This window comes from Urocampus carinirostris, chromosome 10 (genome assembly GCF_059441175.1).
Source record: "Urocampus carinirostris isolate Australia breed hairy pipefish chromosome 10, RoL_Ucar_1.0, whole genome shotgun sequence".
NCBI lineage: Eukaryota > Metazoa > Chordata > Actinopteri > Syngnathiformes > Syngnathidae > Urocampus > Urocampus carinirostris.
The window spans coordinates 32,090,398-32,102,251 of NC_142358.1; the positions used below are offsets into that span (position 1 = coordinate 32,090,398).

At 43.0% G+C, this 11,854-nt stretch overlaps 1 protein-coding gene across 1 annotated transcript in view; it reads right to left on the reverse strand.

The window, feature by feature from the left end:
- Positions 1 to 752, reverse strand: part of tiparp (TCDD-inducible poly(ADP-ribose) polymerase) — a 46,495-nt gene extending 45,743 nt beyond the window's left edge. Inside the window, exon 1 of the mRNA XM_088345554.1 lies at positions 466 to 752. The gene's annotated coding sequence lies outside the window, so the exon portion shown is untranslated. The remainder of the gene's footprint in view (positions 1 to 465) is intronic.
- Positions 753 to 11,854: the final 11,102 nt, after the last annotated feature.

Below are 11,854 nucleotides of genomic sequence, written 5' to 3' on the forward strand. Positions count from 1 at the left end.
ATAGAGAACTGCGTCACGCACAAAAACTAAGTCGGGGAAAACAAACGTCTGAGACACCAGCGCGGTTTATTGTGTGAACATCGAACGATGGCGTTTAGAGTTGAACCTCCTGTGTTTTACCAAAACCGGTCCTGCGCCTCCATGAGAGATAAAATCTAGACTGTGACGCGGAACTAGGCTGCCTCTCTCCCGGGACGTTGTGTTTTTGATCGGGGGAGTCCGATACGCAGCTCCCGGTCGTGTACCTCCGCGCAACTTTGCACGTAGACACCCAAAAATACACGATCTCACGCACGAGTCCACTGCGGCGGAACAGCGACAAAAGACCACCACCCCGGAGAACCGAGAACCGTCCCCCCCTCCTCGATAGCTTAGCAAAACAGGGTTTTTATGGCCTACGATGGTAGTCATTGTATCCGGAAAGAATAACAACACGAAAAAATGAGAGAAAAGTACTCTTTTTACCTGTGAGATCAAGTCTCCCCACTCAGGTCTCGGCGCTCTTGGGTATATTACAACCAGCGAGCACATCGGCAGAACCCGGCGGGAGAGCTCCGCGATATCCGCATATGGGTGAGACGGTAGTCCGGGTATAAGTCGTCGTATTTCGCCGCTTCCCACGCCGCTCTCATGCTCCGTCTCGATGGATCCTTGAGCTGTGTGTCCAAGTAAAGAGATCAGAGAGCGAACACATCTGAAAGAGGAATCGACGTGCTTCTGCGCCGTGCTCGGCTGCCTCTCCTCTGCCGGGACAGGGCCCGCCTCCTAACCTGCGGGAGAGGGAGGGAGGGAGGCTAGGGGGAAGACTCGAGATCCCGGCTTGAGAGTCGTCTAGTGGCGGAGGAGAGAAGTTGCAAGTGTGTGGTAGCCAGCGGGTGTCTTTGTTCCTCTTGTCCTGTTCTGTCCTGCAGCAACAATGGGCGACTGTCTGGGCTGTGAGGGGACCGATGTTCCCTGTAATTTTCCACGGGTCTGAGCGTTCACACAAAGTCGGTGTGCAACGCTTGAAACTACAGTGAGCAACAGCAATCCCAAGTGTGGCAACTGAATCATGATCAAACATGTCCAAAACTTGACATCAAGTTACATTTTGCTGAGTTTCCGGCAATGCAAGATTATTTTTCTCTTTTGAATGAATTGACTCATGTACTATTGCAAAGGTTGTACGGCCTACAAACGTCTTTTGTTCTTAAAATTCTTTCACAAGATATCCATTTCTTTTTATTTCCTGATATATTTTGTCGCATAATATTAACATTTTTGGGGGCTTATTTAGTCGGTTGTAAGATACAGAACTGTACTTAATCACGTTTTTTAGTGGAAGTACAATGTTGTCAACAAGATTCACTTGATATCATTGGAAATTATTTGAATGCAACACAAACTTTATCTTCTTTTTTCTGTTTTTTTCTACTTTTTTTTGAATTCCTTTAAAAAAAATCTCATTGTGTTTATTTTTTCCGAGCTGTTACTTTTTTCTTTTTGTTCTCCATTCACTTTTTTCCTACATTTCTTTCTTTTCTTTTTTCTGGCTTTTTTCAAAAATGTTCCTTCATTTTTTCTTTTCCTTTTGTTTCTTTTTTTCTCAGCTTTTCACTACTTTTTCATTTTGTTATTTTTTTATTTTTTGTTCTATTCCCCCCCTCTTTTAAGTCATTTTGTGCATAATTTTACTTAATATTTGGTCATGTTGGGTAAAGAAGCAAAAACCACTTGAAGAGCCGTTTAGGACCGGAAAGAGCCGGTTCCTTTTAGTGAGCCGAGCCGAAGAAGCCGGTTCTCGACATACTCTACTAACTTTACTCAACTTCGTTCTACTTCGACTCGACTTCAAACTACCGCATTTAGGACGTCAGGGGGACCAGTGTATTTTGACCTTCATGCACTGTAACTTTGACTTAAGTCGCTTCTTAATTAGTAATTTTGAGCCCTCATTTTTGTGCGCTGGCTAGATTTTCTTGTGCGCCGAGAATTTGCGCGCAGTGCGCGATTGCGCACGCGCGCAGCTTAGAGGGAACACTGACCAGGACCGGTCCAAGCCTTCATTGGGGTCCTTAGCAAAATGACATTTGGGGCCCCCTATTACTTGTTCATTTGCATAGCTACTAGAACTGATTCCATGTTCTACTCAAATTGGTTTTGAAACGACCACAATTACAGTGTTTGTTTTACCTGTGAAAAGTGATGAGTCCCGGGCACTCGCATTCTCAAAAATCTATGGGTCCCAACAGAGATCTATGGGACCCCAAATGTAGTGTCATCGAGGATGAAATTGTAAATCGGCGACAAATATATAATAAAAATCTATAGATTCATTGAGTTTTATTCATCAAATTATTCATTCATTTTCTGCATCAAATTATTGTTGGTAATATGCCGATTAAAGGGATAACCACAAACCTGTCTTTTTTTTTATTTTCTCCTTTAATACTTCCTTTTTTCTCAACTTCTTTATACAACATAATTCGTAATATCAATCATCAAAACAAGTGAGCCGTTTGAGAGCCGGCTCTTTTTGATGAGTTGAGCCAAAAAAGCCGGTTCTCTAAAAAAAAGACGGACTTCCTTTCACTACACAACAAGATCTCGTTGGCCGAGATCGGCGTGCGGACGAAAACTCGAACCGCGAGACCAAAACAACAATGGCGGATCTTCCTGAAGAAAAGTTGAATGTCCATTGAATATATTTAACCATATAATATTTTTTCAACTCCATATTTCCTTGATAACAGGTAATAAACAGCCTTCGCTGACTGCACGTATCTGATGTGTACACAATGTTCCGTCAGTTCAGTTAATGCAGATATACTCAATCGTGGATTTTATATTCGAGGGATTTGAACCATTTGTAACTCAATTGTTGTTTGGATTCATTGAACCTAAACTAAAATAAAAGTTAATCAGCAGTCCCGTGTTTTACAATCTGGACACTAAAAAGCGGCATCCGCTATGGGACAACTTTTTAGATGGTTGTAGAGGTTGGTAACAGCCTCATGAAAAATAATGAAGCCAAATTTCCTCACCAGGGAACTCCAACCCCCCTCTCTCTTACTTTTTGTATAATAAGTACCTTATTCCGTGTTTGTGACAATACATATTCACAAATGAGAGAGAGCGAGAGAGAGAGAAGGAATGAAAGGCAGAGAAAGAGAGAGAAGGAATGAAAGGCAGAGAAAGAGAGAGAAGGAATGAAAGGCAGAGAAAAAGAGAGAAGGAATGAAAGGCAGAGAGAGAGAGAAGGAACGAAAGACAGAGAGGGAGAGAAAGGATGAAAGAAAGGCAGAGAGAGAGAGAGAGAGTGAGTGGGAATGAATGAAAGGCAGAGAGAGAGAGTGGGAATGAATGAAAGGCAGAGAGAGAGAGTGAGAATGAGAGGCAGAGAGAGAGAGAGAGAGAGAGAGAGAGAGAGAGAGAATGAGAATGAGAGGCAGAGAGAGAGAGAGAGAGAGAGCGGCAGAGAGAGAGAGAGAGAGACAGAGAGAGGGATAAAGAGAGAGAGACAAGGAATGAAAGGCAGAGAGAGAGAGAGAAGGAATGAAATTCAGAGAGAGAGAGAAGGAATGAAATTCAGAGAGTGAGAGAGAGAGAGAGAGAGAGAGAGAGAGAGAGAGAGAGAGAGAGAGAGAGAGAGAGAGAAGGAACATAAGACAGAGAGGGTGAGAGAGAATGAACTAAAGGCGGAGGGAGAGAGAGTGAGAATGAACGAAAGGCAGAGAGAGAGAGAGAGTGAGAATGAACAAAAGGCAGAGAGAGAGAGAGAGTGAGAATGAGAAGCAGAGAGAGAGAGAGAGAGAGAGAATGAGAGGCAGAGAGAAAGAGAGAGAGAGCGGCAGAGCGAGAGAGAGAGAGAGAGAGAGGCACATAGAGGGAAAGAGAGAGAGAGAGAGAGAGAGACAAGGAATGAAATGCAGAGAGAGAGAGAAGGAATGAAATTCAGAGAGAGATAGAAGGAATGAAATGCAGAGAGAGAGATAGAAGGAACAAAATGCAGAGAGAGAGATAGAAGGAATGGAGAGAGAGAAAGAAGAAATGAAAGTCAGAAAGGGAGAGAGAGAAGAAATAAAAGTTAGAGAAAGAGAGAAGGGAGATATAAAGAGAGAGAAAGAGAGAGAGAAGGAATGAGAGAGAGAAAGAAGCAATGAGAGAGTGAGAGAAGGAATGAAAGGCACAGAGAGAGAGAAGGAATGAAAGGCAGAGAAAGAGAGAGAAGGAATGAAAGGCAGAGAAAGAGAGAGAAGGAATGAAAGGCAGAGAAAAAGAGAGAAGGAATGAAAGGCAGAGAGAGAGAGAAGGAACGAAAGACAGAGAGGGAGAGAAAGGATGAAAGAAAGGCAGAGAGAGAGAGAGAGAGAGAGAGAGAGAGAGAGAGAGAGTGGGAATGAATGAAAGGCAGAGAGAGAGAGTGGGAATGAATGAAAGGCAGAGAGAGAGAGTGAGAATGAGAGGCAGAGAGAGAGAGAGAGAGAGAGAGAGAGAATGAGAATGAGAGGCAGAGAGAGAGAGAGAGAGAGCGGCAGAGAGAGAGAGAGAGACAGAGAGAGGGATAAAGAGAGAGAGACAAGGAATGAAAGGCAGAGAGAGAGAGAGAAGGAATGAAATTCAGAGAGAGAGAGAAGGAATGAAATTCAGAGAGTGAGAGAGAGAGAGAGAGAGAGAGAGAGAGAAGGAACATAAGACAGAGAGGGTGAGAGAGAATGAACTAAAGGCGGAGGGAGAGAGAGTGAGAATGAACGAAAGGCAGAGAGAGAGAGAGAGTGAGAATGAACAAAAGGCAGAGAGAGAGAGAGAGAGAGAGAGTGAGAATGAGAAGCAGAGAGAGAGAGAGAATGAGAGGCAGAGAGAAAGAGAGAGAGAGCGGCAGAGCGAGAGAGAGAGAGAGAGAGAGGCACATAGAGGGAAAGAGAGAGAGAGAGAGAGAGAGAGACAAGGAATGAAATGCAGAGAGAGAGAGAAGGAATGAAATTCAGAGAGAGATAGAAGGAATGAAATGCAGAGAGAGAGATAGAAGGAACAAAATGCAGAGAGAGAGATAGAAGGAATGGAGAGAGAGAAAGAAGAAATGAAAGTCAGAAAGGGAGAGAGAGAAGAAATAAAAGTTAGAGAAAGAGAGAAGGGAGATATAAAGAGAGAGAAAGAGAGAGAGAAGGAATGAGAGAGAGAAAGAAGCAATGAGAGAGTGAGAGAAGGAATGAAAGGCACAGAGAGAGAGAAGGAATGAAAGGCAGAGAAAGAGAGAGAAGGAATGAAAGGCAGAGAAAGAGAGAGAAGGAATGAAAGGCAGAGAAAAAGAGAGAAGGAATGAAAGGCAGAGAGAGAGAGAAGGAACGAAAGACAGAGAGGGAGAGAAAGGATGAAAGAAAGGCAGAGAGAGAGAGAGAGAGAGAGAGAGAGAGAGAGAGTGGGAATGAATGAAAGGCAGAGAGAGAGAGTGGGAATGAATGAAAGGCAGAGAGAGAGAGTGAGAATGAGAGGCAGAGAGAGAGAGAGAGAGAGAGAGAGAGAATGAGAATGAGAGGCAGAGAGAGAGAGAGAGAGAGCGGCAGAGAGAGAGAGAGAGACAGAGAGAGGGATAAAGAGAGAGAGACAAGGAATGAAAGGCAGAGAGAGAGAGAGAAGGAATGAAATTCAGAGAGAGAGAGAAGGAATGAAATTCAGAGAGTGAGAGAGAGAGAGAGAGAGAGAGAGAGAGAAGGAACATAAGACAGAGAGGGTGAGAGAGAATGAACTAAAGGCGGAGGGAGAGAGAGTGAGAATGAACGAAAGGCAGAGAGAGAGAGAGAGTGAGAATGAACAAAAGGCAGAGAGAGAGAGAGAGAGAGAGAGTGAGAATGAGAAGCAGAGAGAGAGAGAGAATGAGAGGCAGAGAGAAAGAGAGAGAGAGCGGCAGAGCGAGAGAGAGAGAGAGAGAGAGGCACATAGAGGGAAAGAGAGAGAGAGAGAGAGAGAGAGACAAGGAATGAAATGCAGAGAGAGAGAGAAGGAATGAAATTCAGAGAGAGATAGAAGGAATGAAATGCAGAGAGAGAGATAGAAGGAACAAAATGCAGAGAGAGAGATAGAAGGAATGGAGAGAGAGAAAGAAGAAATGAAAGTCAGAAAGGGAGAGAGAGAAGAAATAAAAGTTAGAGAAAGAGAGAAGGGAGATATAAAGAGAGAGAAAGAGAGAGAGAAGGAATGAGAGAGAGAAAGAAGCAATGAGAGAGTGAGAGAAGGAATGAAAGGCACAGAGAGAGAGAAGGAATGAAAGGCACGGGGAGAGAGAGAGAGAAGGAATGAAAGGCAGAGATCGAAAAAGAGGGAATGAAAGGCAGCGAGAGAGAGAAAGTTGTTTATGGTGTTTGAGGTCTTGGAAAATGTCATTTAATTTCATGATTGCATTTTAAAATGTAGAAATTTAAACAAAACCAAAATTATTTTTATCCATTCAGTGATAAAATAATTGACAAATTACATGGCGCACAAACACACACAAACACATAAACATATATATGTAAATATAAAAAATATATATAAAATATAAAATGTATATATAATGTAGGCAGCACGGTTAGCGCGTGTGCGGCACAGTTCTGAGGTCATGAGATCGAACCTCCTGTGTGGAGTTTGCATGTTCTCCCCGTGCTTGCGTGGGTTACCTCCGGGTGCTCCGGTTTAATCCCACATTCCAAAAACATGCATGTCAGGTTCATTGGCCGGTCCAAATTGTCCCTGGGTGTGAATGGGCGAGCGAGTTGTCCGTCTCTGTGTGCCCTGCGACTGGCCGGCAACCAGTTCAGGATGTCCCCCCCCTTTCCACTGCCCGAAGACAGCTGGGATGGACTCCAGCACCCCCGCGACCCTACTGAGGATAAGCGGTGCAGATAATGGATGGATGAATGGATATTATATGTATAATAAATAGTACACATAAACTGTATATAGCTATTCTTTTACCCACGAGCCGCCTGACTCACAAATTTCCTGGAAATCCACTGAGTAATTTTTGGTTTTTAAATCACCGCAACTGGTTTTAAAAAAAGAGAAACAAAAAGAAAGAACATTTTACCCTGTGAAAATGTTTACCAACATTCACAGGAGGTGCAAAAACAGTCTTTTTGTTTTATTATTTGTCAAATAATGGTAAGTGGTATGAAAAATAAGAGATTGTTAAGTAGGTTTGCTATAAAGTTCATAGCGTAGTTCCCCCAAACACACCCTCTCAGACAGTACAGTTATTATTACCAGTCCGACTAGGTCAGGGTGCAAGGAGTTTTATGCACATGATGTCATCAAATTCAAACCGCCAAAAACCTAGACACTTTACCAGGGAAATTACTAAGCAGGTTCTTTTAGGTCTGGTATATTTTAGACTCTAAAAGAGAGTGAGAATGAGAGGCAGAGAGAGAGAGAATGAGAATGATAGCCAGAGAGAGACACTAAAAAGCGGCAAATCCAAAGAGAAATAGAAAGAGAGAAAGAGAAAATGAGAGAAAGAGAGAATAGGGGAAAGGAAGAGAGAGCAAAAGATGGTAAAAAGACAGAGAAAGAGACAAAGAGGAACAGAGAAAGAGAAAAAGAGAGACAGATAGAGAGTGAGAGAAAAGGGGAGGAAGAGAGAGAGAGAGAGAGAGAGGGAAAGAAATACAAGTACAGCGGGTGTCAAACTCGTTTTAACTCGGGGGTCACACAATAGAACAAACATTCTGTCGGGGGCCGGATTAGTAGATTAAAGAGAAAGAAAAAGAGAGTTAAAGAAACAAGAGAAAGGTGGAGGGGAAAGGAGAGAGGGCGGGACAACGAAAGAGAGAGAGGGAGAGAGTGTGAGAAACAAAAGATAAAACATTGTGAGAGAGGGGGGAAAGAAAGGGAGAGGAAGAAAGAAATTCAAAGAGAAATAGAAAGACAGAAGGTGAAAAAAGAGAAAGAGAAAAGGAAAAAAGGAAGCTAGAGCAAAATAAGTTACAAAGACACAGAGAGAGAAAGAAACAAAGAGCAACAAAGGAAGAGAAAAAGAGAGACACAGAGAGTGAAAGAGACAGAGACGGGGAGATGAGGGATGGAAAAAAGAGAGAGTGATATAAATACAAGTACAGTGTCTGAAAAAAGAGAAAAGAAAGCGCGAAGGGTAGGAAGAGAGAAAGAGAAAAGGAAATTAGAGCAAAATAAGTTACAAAGACACAGAGAGAGAGACACAGAGAGAGAGACACAGAGACAGAGACAGACAGACAGACAGACAGACAGACAGACAGAAAGACAGAGAGAGAGAGAGAGAGAGAGAGAGAGAGAGAGAGAGAGAGAGAGAGAGGGAGAGAGAGAGAGAGAGAGAGAGAGAGAGAGAAAGAAATACAAGTACAGTGTCTGAGATGCACCTGGCTTTGGCAACATCAAGTTGACATATTTCAACTTGCAGCTTGTTTTTCTCTTGCACTTCTCTGAGTGTTGTCTCGCGGGCCGGATTCAATCCCTTAGCGGGCCTGATCTGGCCCGCGGGCCGCCTGTTTGACACCTGTGTTTTAGAGGATTGAAAAAAGACATATTTTGGTTCATTACGGTTGAAACATTTGCTGACTGTATATCGAGCAAGTTCCTATTTAACCAGAAGTGTTTTTTTTTTCTTTTTCAGGAACTTGCTGTGTGGCATGGCCTTGTTTCCTTGTTTGCTGACAAGCCATGTCTACCAAAACTGCTGCGGTTTTTAAAAGCGAATTTTCTCCAAAGGGTGTTTAATGAGCGCGAAATAAATGCTGAAGTAAATACAGGCTGACTATACATTGGGAAGTACAGCAAAGATTTAGGAAGATAACCGCATTTAATGACATATGTTTCAAAATGATAACGAAAGCAGGCAACAATTATGATTTAGTGTTGCTTTTAGGTAAAATAAATTTATATTTCCATCCATCCATCCATTATCTGCACCGCTTATCCTCAGTAGGGTCGAGGGGGTGCCGGAGCCCATCCCAGCTATCTTCGGGCAGTGGGCAGGGGACACCCTGAACTGGTTGAAACTTGCATTTATTTTTCTCATTTTTTATCACTGTTTTGCCTTTTGTATATTATTTATAAAGTAAATGTTTAGAACAGGGGTGTCAAACTCATTTGAACTCAGGGGGCCACACGATAGAACAAACATTCTCTCGGGGCCGGACTAGTAGATTAGAGAGAAAGGAATTAGAGAAATGGAGGGGGAGAACAGTAGAAAGGGTGAGACAAAAGAGAGAGAGAAAAGAGAGAGAGAGCATGAGAAACAAACGAGATAAAAAGAGAAATAGTGAGAGAGGAGGAAAGAAAGAGAGAAATAAAGAAATCCAAAGAAAAATAGAAAGAGGAAAAGAGAAAATGAGATAAAGCGAGAATAGGGGAAAGGAAGAGAGAGCAAAAGATGGTAAAAAGACAGAGAGAAAGAGACAAAGAGGAACAGAGAAAGAGAAAAAGAAAGACAGATAGAGAGTGAGAGAAAAGGGGAGTAAGAGGGAGTGAGTAGTAAGTAATTCTGTCCAAAGTCACTCTTTCATTGAATACAATACGTAATATTCAGGACCAAACAAAGGAAATGACTGTATTTTACGCACTATAAGGCGCACCTAAAAGTCTTAATTTTTTTCAAAAGCTGACCATGCACCTTATAATACAGTGCGCCTTATTTATGGATCAATATTAAATCGCAAAGTCTTCCAACTAACTTGCAGCCGCCGACTAGATTTTCCCCCGAACGCCAAGTAGTCCGCGGTGTATGCTGGGATTTATTTACCGGCGTTTCATTGGCTAACCAATGTGTCAATCATCATTTGAATCGATCACTATTGGCTAAAGTTATTCGGAGGTCAAGGGGCGGATCCTTTTTATCATTAACAGGCTGGCATTGGCTGAAGCGGCAAAACAAAGCCTGCAATTGGCCGAAAAAGATGAATGCGTATAGCACATGGTTGACGGCATACAGAAAGCATTTTTTTACTATTCTGTATTTGTAAATATTTTATTCTCCTGGATTTACTAAACTCACGGATATAAGAGGACCATGGTTGCACATTATTATTGAACACAACGACTTCGGTGAGCTACTCCGGCTATACATTTTCCCTGTATCTTGTTTCAGACTGAACGTGATGTTTCCGTGATAAGCGGTGCAGATAATTGATGGAATGGAGTGTCTATTTTTAAATTAAACTCAATTCCAAGTGTTTATTGTCATATGCACAGTAAAGTTGCGAGCGAAAATAGAAACTAGGGAATGGTTGCCATTTCTTGAATCCCAAGACTTTAACCTTCCGAATGATGGAACGATGCATTTGAGTGACATCGTACGGACACCGCATCCGCACGTGTTCTCGACACGTATTTGCGTCTTTGCAAGCTTTGGGAATGTTAAGGGGGTAATAAGTTGGACTGAACTATCTGATTGTTGAGTCGACGTTCCCATTGTAGCGCCTTATAATCCGGTGCGTCTTATGTATGTCAAATATAGGACCAAAAACTATTTTTTCGGGGTGCGCCCTGTAACCCGGTGCGCCTTATGGTGCGGAAAATACGGTATATACATTTACAATAGAATACAATTTAGTTTGCCATCATTTTGTATAATTATTTTTGATATTTTTTTACAATCATATTATAAACAGTGATAGAAGGGCATAAACAATGGACATCGATTTGCATGTTCTGATTAATGACTAAACTTACATGCAAGCAATACTGTATTCCATGTAATTTCAGGTTATCTGTCAATGGTCTGGTATACTGTTAAACCACACTCTAACGGATTATTGTCTCGACTGGTATAAGCAGGGGACCCAAATGCGTAACGTTTCACACAATACTTTATTCAGCGATCAGGGAAGTCAGGGCGAGAGGAAAAAGTCAGCAATGTTGTGCTCGCTGGGCAGGAGGAGCGGGAAGCTCTTGCGAACGAAGTTTGGATCGGGGTGTAATACAGGAAACAGAATAAGGATATGGGTAGCTGGGACAGGAGAACGGAGCTTGTATCAGGGATCGATACAGGAAACAGAATCAGGACACGGGTATCTGGGGTAGGGGAAAAGAGCCTGGATCGGGGATTGATACAGGAAACAGAATCAAGGTACGGGTATCTGGGGTAGGGGAAAAGAGCTTGGACCGGGGATCGATACAGGAAACAGAATCAGGGTACGGGTAGCTGGGACAGGAGAACGGAGCTTGTATCAGGGATCGATACAGGAAACTGAATCAGGATACGGGTATCTGGGGTAGGGGAACGGAGCTTGGATCGGGGATCGATACAGAAAACAGAATCAAGGTACGGGTAGCCGGGACATGAGAACTGGGCTTGGAATGGGGATCGAGACAGGAAACAGAATCAAGGTACGGGTAGCTGGGACAGGAGAACGGAGCTTGGATCGGGGATCGAGACAGGAAACAGAATCAAAATACGGGTAGCCGGGACATGAGAACTGGGCTTGGAATGGGGATCGAGACAGGAAACAGAATCAGGATACGGGTAGCTGGGACAGGAGAACGGAGCTTGGATCGGGGATCGAGACAGGAAACAGAATCAGGATACGGGTAGCCGGGACAGGAGAACGGAGCTTGGATCGGGGATCAATACAGGAAACAGAATCAAAATACGGGTAGCCGGGACATGCGAACTGGGCTTGGAATGGAGATCGAACATACAAACCCCACACAGAAAGCCCAATAGCTGGAATTTAACAAGGGACCTCTGAACCGTGAGGCAGATGTGCTAACCAGTAAATCCTTGGCTCTGGAGCAAAATACGAATGCAACATATCATAAAAATTCGCTCCTTTTTGATTGTGTTGAGTTACGTGATTAAAAACATGTTTTATTTCACGTGAATAGCTAAATACTGTCTATTCAGGTGGTGATGATGCCCATGCTT